We start from the raw sequence: 13,014 nt of genomic DNA on the forward strand, positions 1-13,014 counted from the left end.
GGAAAAAAGTAGGGGGGGGGGGTATTTTTGTCAAAACGTCCAGGAAATTTGTGAAATGGGGTGTTAAGCATCTGATGTGACCCATTACAAAAGTCCAGTTGTTTAACTGTTCCGTTTAAGAAATGGAAAGTATAATTAGGTAATATTTCGATCTATAGAAGCTGGGCTTGAAATACTGGGAGGAAGGTGAGGGGGGGGAGGTTGAATAGCACTGCCTAAAATGTTCAACCTCCCTCCCCCTAGCTGTTGCATTATTTTGCGATTAAAATGTATGTTCTTCACAGCTATCCTGAATACAGACTTGAAAACAAAACATATTAAATTCGGATACCCCCTTCCTAAAAATATTTAATTCAAGTCCTGTATAAGACTACATGCACAGCGGAAGAAGTTTAACTAATCTTAAGTTGATGAACTATTATCGCACGTATGTACCACTGTGTTTAAAATATAAAGTGGCATGCTTATTGTATAACAACAATTTATTTAATGATTTTAGTAAATCAGTTAAGTTATTGTACGCAGTTTACTATACTTGCGAATTTACATGTCAATATACCGGATAAGTGGTAAATTGTAATTATTTGCTAGGTACATAAACTGTTGTACTTTACCATGATAGCCGTAGAAGTAAGTCAAGCTGATATGTACGAAATAATGTCATAATTTACTGTTATTGGTCAGGTATAATGACATCTTTGAACTAAACGTTTGCAATATATAACATATTATATCTGATTAGCACAAAAAAGTAAACTTTTTTCTTTCTTAAGCGTTAGAATTTCGTAAAATATTTGTTTGTATAGAAAAAGGGGATGTCTTCAAGGCACACGATGGTATTACTGTGGAGAGATCAGGAGAAGATAGTCGGATTTAAAACTTGAATTGAAATTTCTGTGGGAGGGGTCAAACAAAAGATTTGTCCTGGATATGAAAATTTCTGTGGGTGGCAGTGCACTTTTCAATTCCTGTACATACTAACATATAAACCACTCTGTTTAAGTGAAAAAAAAAAGTCATTAACAACTCTTCAAGGGGGAACCTAACAACAAAAATCAAGTTTTTTCAGTATAAATATCCACTTTAAATTAATCAAGAACTCGGAAAAATCGTTCTTAACAATACTTTTCCACTTTATGAATTTGTAGACAACGATTAAATGATTACCTTTCCATAAGTGGAAAAATTAAGGCGTTTGTTGAAAGATACTTCAATACAATTGTCAAATTTCCTTCTACCCTTAGAAACATTCTTAATCATGTTAAGATAACCTACAGTCAACCAAAAAATCTGGTTTATGATATAAGAAACCAAGCCACCTGCTCATATCCGAATGTTTGAACCAAAAATAAATAAAAAATCAGATATTATAATAGAGATACGTCAGCAGATAATGGACATCTACTGAACATCGCTCTAAGTTCCTTCATTCAAAATAATAATAAACAACTGAAAAAGATAAACCTCAGTTTCTCTCGGGTAACCGAAAAGAAATAACAAACTAGGACGTTTCGCTTCCTCATTGATCGAAGAGGTGAAACGTTTTGGTTTATGGTTTCTTTTCGGTTAACCGAGAGAAGCTGAAGTTTTCCAAAAGTCTACGGCTTTCCTTATAAAATAGGTTCAAAAGATAATTTACACGATATATTTAGTAATGAGTAAACAATAAAAAAATAACAATGACATATTAACCATTAGTTTTGGAGGATTATACCATAATAAAAGTTTTTTTGTTATTTTCTATATATTGTTAATCTTTTACAAAATTCAAAAACATAATGTATGTTGTTTTTTAAAGTCAACCAGATCGCACCATATGTTGTACTTTAAATTTGCTCTAAACTTACAACAGTGTAGTTTAGGCCTACGTTAACCAAAATATGCCTAATGAAGACTTCATCACTGTTGAAATCTTGCACCAAATAAATCTTAAAACAGCCAACAGAAAAAAAATGTGTATCTTATTTTATTTAATATATACCTTCAATTGGAAGCAAACCAGCATTATGACACGTTGTAAGGGACGTTCGGCTTACAATCTGCGGGTCGTGGGCTCGAAACCAGTCAACAAACTTGCTCACCCCTTCAGCCGTGGAGGCGTTATAATGTTAAAGAGCACCTCAAGAATTGATGGTGGGTGGTTTTGACTAGCTGCCTTCCCTCTAGTCTATCACTGCTAAATTAGGGACGACTAACGCAGATAAGCCCTCGTGTAGCTTTGTGCGAAATTCAAAAGGAAACCTTTTTTCAATAACTATACAATCTTGGCACCTAAAGCTAAGTAACAACAAATTCAATGTGGCTGCAAAATATAAAACCAGGTTGGCTCACGAGTGATATAAAGGATAAAATTAAAGAAAATCATTATAAAGTTACCGCTTAAGTAGATGCAAATATTGGAATGATAAAGGCTGGCTTTGGATGTTTTATTTTATTCTAAAGTTTAGTTTAGTGGATGGGATCGCCTAGATGGACCAAGAGGTCACTTGTTGTCCTTAAATTACATGTATGTATGTATATGTACCTTTCGCCATGAAATGGAAATTTAATGATCTACAATCTCAATATATAAAAATTGTTTTTCAATTACTTATTTATTTTAAAAACGAAACACAAAATTTCGGCCTTGGTACCTCTTCAGGTGCTAGTTGTACACAAACCACAAATGAGCTGATAAAGTACAGGTTAAGTACATTGACGACGTGATATGAATTTCCTCCGTCACTGAGTTTGAGCTAAAACATTTCATACATTACGTACATTCATTTCACCCTTCCCTAGAAGACACATGACGTATCTTACGCATTGCTTTTCTTTCTTGACAGAATCTTGTCTATCTACTCAAACAAAGTTAACAGTACAGTACATTATAAACCTACTGACACGCATAATAATTCATATATAGTCACCCAACACTGAAAATAGCATCCCGAAATCACAATTCATGAGATACTTGGTAGTGAAGACGATGAAGTCAGTCCACATAATAAGGTCACGGAAACCTTTTTCTTTAATCCTGGGTATCCACAACACATTCTGAAAAAAAACAAAAACCAGAGAGACTTATATATATATATACAAGAAAACAATAATGCGCAATTCCAAACACAAACATCACCCCTAAACTTCTAGAACACCACTTGTCATCACCTACCATCTGCAGACTATCAATTTTACACAAATAAGTCACACACAAATATTTTTCCTAACTTCTTTTTAGTTTCTTATAAATATGATACTAATATTGGAAACAGTTTAGTTCACAGCAACACCTATAATACTAGACCCAACAACAATATTTCTACCACTAGAAGGCATTCCTGTAACAGATCACACACTATAATACAAGCATTCGTACTGACGCCAGAAAATTCGTACACGGTTCCAAAAGCACCTACTACCTCAAGGAACACTTTACCTGCACTTCAAAATTTGTAGTATATTGTGTAATGACTCCAGAAAACCTGTATACGGTTCCAAAAGCACCTACTACCTCATTTATTTGCACTTTATTTGCACATTAATATGTGTAGTATATTGTGCGATTTTCGTAATATGTGGACAACTACACATAGGAAAAACAGGTAGATTATCATATGAAAGTGCTCTCTAACGTGTTTAAGATATAATTAATAATAACCCTGATAAAGCAGTAGCTGTGAAGATTTGTGCTTAATTACAAACAAACAAACTAATGCTGTAACAGTTTCTATCAATGAGCGGATTCTTAATGATTATTTGGTAAAAATAATGCAAAGTTCGGTCCACTTAATGAAAAGAAAAGCGTTTTATTTATTCAACTGAAAGTTTTACAGCTTACCGGGCTATAGGCGTAACTTAGAAGTAAAACTAAATAGTCACTTATTTGATAACTTTTCTTTGATACCTAGTGTACAAAACTCAAATCTGGCTAACTAATACACTTGCTAACACTCGTTAATAGAACTACAATACTGTAACGGACTTACCAACTAACTGACTAGCCCATATACGCCAAATTGTTCTTCTCCCGGGAGAGATGGTGGTGGTAGAATAATTAATATAAGAAAAGTTTATTAGGCTTACATGTTATGTTGGGGTGAATACCGCGACTCTTATGTACTCGGAGCCTATAGACTAACTAATTAAATGGTGTTTTTATATTCTTACTTTTTTTTCAAGTTCCTAAAAAATTATAGACGTCTTGTTAGATTTGGACACTTATGAAATTTCTATGCATCACACATCATCTGTACATGATGTCAAAACTCCCTCTAGTAAACAGTATAAGACGTCTAAGTCAAAATATTAGAAATATAGCCTACAACTCTTCTTTATGGGTTTATTTTATTTTATTTAATTAATTAAATATTTACTTTTGATTTTGTAAATTATGTGTCTGTACCTGCTTGATTTTGTTTAATAAATTTGATTTTGTAGTGTTTAATCGGTTAATAGATACCAAAACCAAATTCGTACTAAATTCGCGTGATTTATTGGACGATTTATGAGCCAGTGTATAAAAATTGGTTAAAGCAAAACGACAAATGTAAACGTGCCAATCTTTATTGTTAAAATTGAAGGTTTATTAAACAATTACTGGCAAAAGTATTTACTTAAAAAAGTGGTTATTTAGTAGTTTAGAGAGGAACAATGCAATTCATTATTAGTAATACTAGATTAGGCTGAAACAGTAAGGGATTGTCAAGAGTTATTTAAAGTGGTGGATTTCACATGGTGCGTGGTTTTTTTTATTGTTCTTCCTACCAATAGATAACCTATAACAATGTGAACTAGGTAGCAGTTCTACTATCGATAAATTCATCTTCAGATATTTCTTTTAAACACTTGCTCTGTAATACAATTGTGGCATTGTAAGGTATAAAGGATGTATAAAGTACAGTATATGTTTTTATTATGAATAGATATTGGCATTATTAATCAGACAGTTCGTACATTTAAACATAAAAAGAAAATTTCAGTGGTTTCCAAAAATATATTAGAACTTTACGTTTATGGCTTATTTAAGCCCAGTCGAACAAGACATAATGAAAGCTAAGGAATTTTTATCTTTCAAGTCAATACAAATTCATAGAAAATGCTATAAGAAAATAATATATATATATCCATTTTTTTCATCTTCATGCCGATTAAATAAATATCACGTGCTTTACAGAATTATAATTTTGCATAAAATATTTGTAATTTTAGAAACCAATTGCGAAAGCTAGACGTGTTTAGTATCAAAGTATTGGTGCGAAAAAAAGGGTATGACACCAGCGATAAATAAAAAACCACGAAAATTATAATCCGTTAATGTAGCTGTTCGTTATATTTGTTTGTTTTTAATTATGTACAAAGCTACACAAGGGCTATCTGTGCTTTGCCCACCACGGGTATCGAAACCCGGTTTCTAGCGTTGTAAGCTGTTCGTTATCAGACACTTTCTGTCATGCGTTTGTCCTTAGAATGAAATCTTCGTCATTTCTAGTGGAGAGTCATTACCCGTATGGTCTCTAAACTACTCAGACGATAAGAAGTCTTTGTTTAGCATGCAGTCTATTTGTCGTCACTACTATTGTTAAATTAGCGATGGCTAGCGCAGATAGCCCACGTGTAGCTTTGCGCGAAATTCAAACTAAACCATTCTGCCGTTCAAAAAGTCATTCTCAATTAGGCTCCACTATTAACAACAATGGAAATCTTGAACAAAACCATTATTTTTAATATTTTTAGTCCTTCAACTTGTCGATCAGTTCCATTTTACGTCCTTTAATTAACTTGATTCAGCTCTTTTAGTTACCGATCCTGTATCAAATGCATAGCTGCAGTATTCCGTACACATCACAAAAAAAGAAGTAAGTACACAAAGGTGTGATTAGCTTGGTCACTGTTAAACAAAAATCTACACAATGGGCTATTTGTGCTCTACCCACCCCAGATATAAAAATTTTAGCGCCATAAACCCGCTGAATGCAGGTTAAGGTCAATACTATAGGTGAAATTATATGATATACACAGGATTATGCTGCTTCGATGAATGGAAATTCTTTTGCTATTTAATGAGGTATCTAATGAAGTCTTTATGAATTCGGATTTTCAAATTTCTTGTAAGTAGATAATAAGTTAATTATTTTGTCGACCATATCTTTGAGTATACTGTTTAACTAATTTTTTGATGAACTGATTTTTAATATGATTTAATCGTTTGTTTAATAATATGTTTTTAGTTAGAAAAACAAAATGTATCTTTTTTTTCCGCAATCGATATATTTTCCTTGTAAATATTTATAGTTAAATGTGTATTTGAATATCAGTTTGCCGATATTATTCTTGCAGGGAATAATAAACTCAGCTATGCATGCCCTATTAGCCAGATGGATTCCAAAATCTCAAATAGGGTTAATGCTAACTATCGTTTACAGTGGCGAGCAGATCGGCACTGTCGTTGCAATGGTTTTTTACTAGTGTATTATGCAATTCTGATTTTCTCGGAGGTTGGCCGGCTGCCTTCTATATGTTTGGTAAGTATAGATTCTTTGATCACATACGGTTGTTCTACGGTTGGTCATGAAAGTCGGCATTTTCCGACTCGGGCCATTCCAATACGTTTTTAAAAAGTGTTATTTATATTTCTTGTTTATATCAATTGTTTATTTCAAGTGTTAAATGCAACAAAGATATACTAGTACCTAGTTCTGAGAAAGTAGAATAAGTGCAGACTCCATTATGGTAATTTTACTCTCTGGCTTCTAATCCTTCAATTATAGAGGAAATATTTGTTAATCATTAATTTATTTTATTGATGCTTTTGTCGAAAAATCGAAGCGAATCTTTTATTTTTAATACATAAATGCGATTGTTTATTTTATAGGAATTTATCATTTAATAAAAAAAATATATTGAGAACTACTTTGAAATTGTTGGTTTTTTACTATAAATGGATTTTTTAACTTTAACTCAGGTTGGTATGTTACCACTTATGAGATACAGAAAGTGTTTATTTCAGTGTTTTAGGTATTGAAAATTTCTCTTTTCTTAAATAACAATTACGCAACCGAGATTTATTTTTCCATCACAGGTTTGATCGGTTGTGTGTGGTATGTCTTCTGGTTTTTTCTTGTCTATGATTCTCTAAAGAGGAACTTGCAGAAATACTGGAAGAAAACGAAACTACTAGTTACAAAAAAGTGGTAAGTATGTTTTTTGAAGTTATCAAGACGTAATTAGCCTCAATTTAAAAATGAGATCTTTTTAAGGATAGCTTTGTTATAACAACGACTCTTATATAAAAATGCTGTCTGCCTATAGCAGTCCCTAATTTTGAACTTATAGACTAACGAGAAGATAGTTATTAAAGATCACCTGTTTGAATTTTCTTGTTTAACCAAAGTGTAATTTGACTGTCATTCTTGCAAGCACACATGGCCTCAAGAAGCGTGATTTTCTGGAACGGGATGCTAACCACTAGGCCACATCCGACCCCAATTCATCACATCATGTTTCCTTTCCAGGAGAAAAAGATATAACATCTCAAAAGCATTAAAATTTGAATCTTTGTAATGTGTTTATTTTGAAATTTTATACAAATACTTGCTTTACAATTAATTATAATTAAAATAATTTGTCTCAGCTGTAGCTTATGAATCATGTTAAAATGTTTTAATATATCGTATTATAGGCTGAAAAAACATTACATTTAGACGAAGATTTAGTAAACCCACATTGTCGTAGCACCCTTATTTAACATCCCACTATTGAACGATTCCTCTCTACAGGATTCTATATTCCCGCTATATGTTTCCGTGTAGCAACGTAAATATTAGGGTTGTTATAGTAACTTTTAATAAATAGATCTGTTATGCCCACATTAGGACCGACTACTGGACCTGCAAGACTTTTATGTTATAGGGATAACAATAGCGAGAAAAGTGTTAATTGAAAACCCATGCTCTGCGTAAAGAGTACCAAATTAGGCACAGAACAGACTATAGTTCGTGACAATGAGATTAATTTTTATAACAAAGCCGTTGTCACGTTTATATGCATATTTTTAAAAGATAGTGTATCAGTTTGCGTATGTGTTTGCACAAGCGTTTAACCTACAAACATTCACAGCCAGTTATCTTACACTGTTTACAAAATATATTCTTACCAGCATAATTAGGTGCAATATCCACATTGACGACCAGAAACCCTGGAAACGTAAATCCGCCACATCCCATGCTTAAAGCCAACATACTAACAGCTACTGTGTGGTTACAGTTTGCTGAGGATACTCCCACCGTGATTATCATGCTTTGTTACTGTGGTATGCCTAACTGTAGAGCATGACTTGATTGGTGTAATTTTCTTGAGAACACCATGCTTCAATACAACATGTCTGACTGTGAGGATTTTGAAAATTTTTTTAGAACACTGTACTCCACTGTGGTATGTCTGACTGTGAGGTTGTCGCATGGCTTTCTTGAGAATACCATGCTTCAGTGTACCATGTCTGATTATGAGGCTGTTGTAAGGTTTTCTAGAGAACATGGTACTTCACTGTGGTACGTCTGACTGTGAGGCTGTTACATGATTTTTTTTAGAACAGTGTAATTCACTGTGGTATGTCTGATTGTGAGGTTGTTGCATGGTTTTCTTGAGAACACCATGTTTCAGTGTGGCATGTCTGACTGTAAGGTTGTTGCATGGTTGTTTTAAGAACACTGTACTTCACTGTGGTATGTCTGACTATAAGGCTGTACATGGTTTTTTTTTAGAACACCATGCTTCAGTGTAGCATGTCTGACTGTGAAGATGTTGCGTGGTTTTCTTGAGAACACCATACTTTAGTTCTTATGGCATGCTTAATTAACTTACGTTTTCTCCATCATGTATAATTGTTGTGGCCTCCGTACCGACGATTCTAAACATGAGAAATTTTGTAACTAAACGTTTGACATCCCAAATCTAAGAGATGTTGTAACTGTACGTTTCACATGCCATATAGAATAAGCAGGATGCAAGACTTGAGCCTAACACTGCTCGTTGGAACTATTTTCTATAGTAAAATTTAGTGTGATGTTATTTGCTAATGGTATGTTTTATGTGACATACGTAACACTTAGCAAGTGTTGGTTTGCTGATAGTTTACAATGATGGGAGAGATATCAGTTTACTGAAGAATAATCACTATTCCTATGAATATTGTTTATAGAATTTCTCTATTGATCCATAAACCTAACGTTCAATCTTTACAGAAAAAGAAATATACATGTTTATTCACATTATAAAGTTATTCCGTTCAACATATTTACTGTTGTATTTCCTTTCAGGAGTTCTTATGGGTCTGTCAAACGGAATAGCAAACTTGAATGGATGCATTGCTCCTTACGTTGTTGGTCTCCTTACTCAGGGACAGGTAGGGCAAAGAAGTAGTTACAGTTGAAAATCACTAAAAATCAAAATGATATTTTCAGGTGAATTTATAAGTATTTGCCAAAGTGACGCAAATGTTTGTTTGATGTTAACTACAAAGTTGTACAATGGGCTATCTGTACTGTGCCCACCGCAGTGACAGAACCCAGGTTGTTAGCGTTATAAAGTGTAAGCTTACCGCTGAGCTAACGAGAGGGGCGTTACGTTATTACAGTACACATTACTAAATTAAAAGTATATTTTCATAGTGTGCCTTTGTGGAACAGTTGCATATTTAGCAGCACTAATAATTAATTAATTAATTAATCAAACATCCCTGTTCATTGGATTTTCTTTTGCCAGTTTTCAAAATTCTTGTGATAGTTATTAAGCCGCTTATAGGTTTAACACGAACTAAATTTCCAGCAGACTACTTGAACAGTCGTGCTAATTCTATAATGTTAACTTTTTTTTCTTTACTTTTAATTTTGAGTGAACCGTATTCTATATTTATCATTTTCAATCTCAACGGCACCTTATGCAACATATGGGCTAAGCGGCTAAATCAGAGACCCCAAAATCCGGGCATAATCGTCCTTAATTTAGAAATGACGACAGAAAGAAAGCAATCGGTCAGCAGTGCCCGCCGTCTATACGATTACTTTTAACCGAAAATCGGGAGTATTTTTCCGAGTTATAATGTCCTCACAACTGAAAATACGGTGTGTGTTCATCAGCATCTCTCGGCTCGAACCTTAGACCTTTCGACTCGCAGCTTAGTCCTAGTTTCACTCTCTTTCTATAATTTATATTGTATTTATATATCATCTGTATTTTTCTAGAATTTTTGTTACAGCAGTACGTGTGACTACCGTTACTGAAAAAAAAAAAAAAACTGTTTTCATCGGTTGTTTGTTTTACGTCACCCATCTTTACAGTACTCGTTGTTAATTTACAACGCTATAAACATGTATCTGTTTTTCCAACAAACATTGCAGCAATGGAATAACGAATTTTACATAGGAGTTGCAGTTTATACTGTTTTTGGAACAATCTTTGTGATCTTTGGTTCGGCTGAAGTACAACCGTGGAATGACATAGAACATTTCTCACACACACTGTGTTCTAAGTCACGAGCTTTAGCTGAAGAAACGTACGCTAAACCAGAAGTTTCCGAAGAAAGAAAATCTCTGTTTAATTAGTCTCTTTGTTATCAATGTGAGATGAGTTTAACAATTTCCTGAACCATATGTATTTTGTATCTAAATATTTAGGAGATGACAGACTCTACTAAACTAAAATTATGTGTAGAATATTAAATGAAAACAGCAAGCTGTTCTGTAAAAATAAATGTTTTCCACTTTTAAATACCAATTACATAAATGTATGGTATTGTTTAGTACAATAAAATTAATTTTTAACAGTTTTTATCTTCCATTCAAGAAATGCCTACTTTTGTCCAACAGACCATTTTGCTGTGTGTGGTATAGATCTCGAAAATGTACATTATCCTTTTTTTTATTTGTTTTTGTATTTAGATCATGTCGAACTGGGTGTGGTTTATAAAAAATAAAATAAAAAAAAACGAGCTTAAAACCAAAACACGCAATGGTTGCATTCCGAACATTGCTGACATTTGTTATTTTCTGCCAAAGCTGCCATTATGATCTTCTATATCAAACGTATCCTGAAATCTATACTAAACATTTCCTCAAAATCCATTTCAAACCTAAACTCAAACCTATACGAAATAAATGAAAAAATAATATAGATAAAATATTATTCAGTATGTATTTCATTTAATGATAAACTAGATCGGAGCAATGATTCTGATAATTTTAATTTTGGTCCTAATTAATATTTCATTGAAGCCAAATACAAAATTAATAATTTTTAAATTTCTAGAAATTTTTTCCACTTACATCCATCATTTTTTTAACGTATAAATTAATTTTGAGGTTTTCAGGGCAAAGCCACTTTCACAAAATCACTGTTGTAATTGATTAATGATTAATTATGTTATAATTGTGAAGGTATAGCTTAATACGTTGCATTACGTAAAGGAGGCGGGTTGGAATTGTGGTAGAATGCTGAATTTTAAATCTGGCGAACGAGTTCGAATCCGTGTGATATCGTAAGATATTCATAACACCTTAAAAAGCAGGTACGTTGTAATAGTGATAGTTATTACCTTATCAAGGATGATGGGTGGAAATTAGCTCAAAATTCAGATAAGGCGACTGATGGTCTTAGTATATTTTCCAAGAATACAAGTAAAGATACATTACTGAAAGTCAAATATATTGTTATGACAGCGGAAGTCACGTGACCCTGGTAACACGTCATGAGATTCTCGAAGGATCTTGACTTTTCTTGACAACTCTAGTCTTTTCTAGGCGCCCCCTTTTTTTTTGTATATAAGCCCGGCAAATAAAGCGAGATAATGAATTGCAGATAGATAGAGAGATTGAAGAGATAGAGACAGATAACTGAGTGAAGCGAGTGTTAGTGACCGTAAGTAAAGTGCGTGAATCGTTGTGAATTATAGCGTGTGTTGAAATGAAAGTGACTGTGGAAATTCTGTGTATTGCAAAGTTGTACTGAGAAACAATAAACTAGTTTTATTTAAGAAAGGACTTGTATCGCTGAAGTTTCTCGGAAAGAATTTCCACGGGAAATTAACAAACGAGCATATACGTAACAATATACTTAATCGTTATATTAGCGAAGTATATAAAAATACCTTTATACTTTGAAGTGTTAAATTTTCCTCAAAGAAAAAAGTTAATTAGCATTTGAGCTAAGGGCTTGTAATACAAGGCTTCATCTAAACGTAATTTTTTTTTAGTTTTTGTTTAACATATATGGAAAACTTGTATATGTATACATATAATTTATGCACAAGAAAAGACATATTTGGTTAATCTAGGCCGTCCCATCCGTTTGTTTGTTTGTTTTTAATTAAGCATAAAGCTACACAATGAGCTATCTGTGCTCTGCCCACCACGGGTATCGAAACGGGATTATAGCGTTGTAAGTCCGCAAACATACCGCTGTGCCACTGGGACGCCCCATCCGTTAAACCAAACTTTAAAGTAAAATACTCAAAGCCAGCCCTTATCATACAAATATTTGTTAAGCTTTCCCTAATTAACTACATCCACCACATTTGAAGGCAACCCATTCTAAGGGCCAGTTACCATGTTCAAAAAATAAAGCTGTCTTAGCTGAAGATGATTGCTACTCCATAAAAGTGTATATGTATGTTCCCTAATCTTATCATTATCACCATTAAGTATGAATGAAATTGATGCGTCAACGCTATAAATTTCCTTAACAATGTTTAATATCTCAAATCAGACCATCTTTAAAGCTTCTTTTTTATCAAGCGAAAACAATTACAGAGACTTTAACCTGTCTTTCTATGACAGCTATTCCATCCTAAGTATAATTGGCCACTATCCAAGGACTTACTAAAAATAGTAGCAAGTGGCTTACATATCCAATCCTTAACCTCCTTCAAAACCCTTGGGGGAATATTATATGGCCTAGGAAGATAGAGTATTAACTTGGCAATTAAATGTGCTCTGCTATAAAAAAGCTGATTTCTTCTTTTAGCATTCATTAGTATTATGG

Source organism: Limulus polyphemus, unplaced genomic scaffold (genome assembly GCF_000517525.1).
Source record: "Limulus polyphemus unplaced genomic scaffold, Limulus_polyphemus-2.1.2 Scaffold1, whole genome shotgun sequence".
NCBI classification, from domain to species: Eukaryota; Metazoa; Arthropoda; class Merostomata; order Xiphosura; family Limulidae; genus Limulus; species Limulus polyphemus.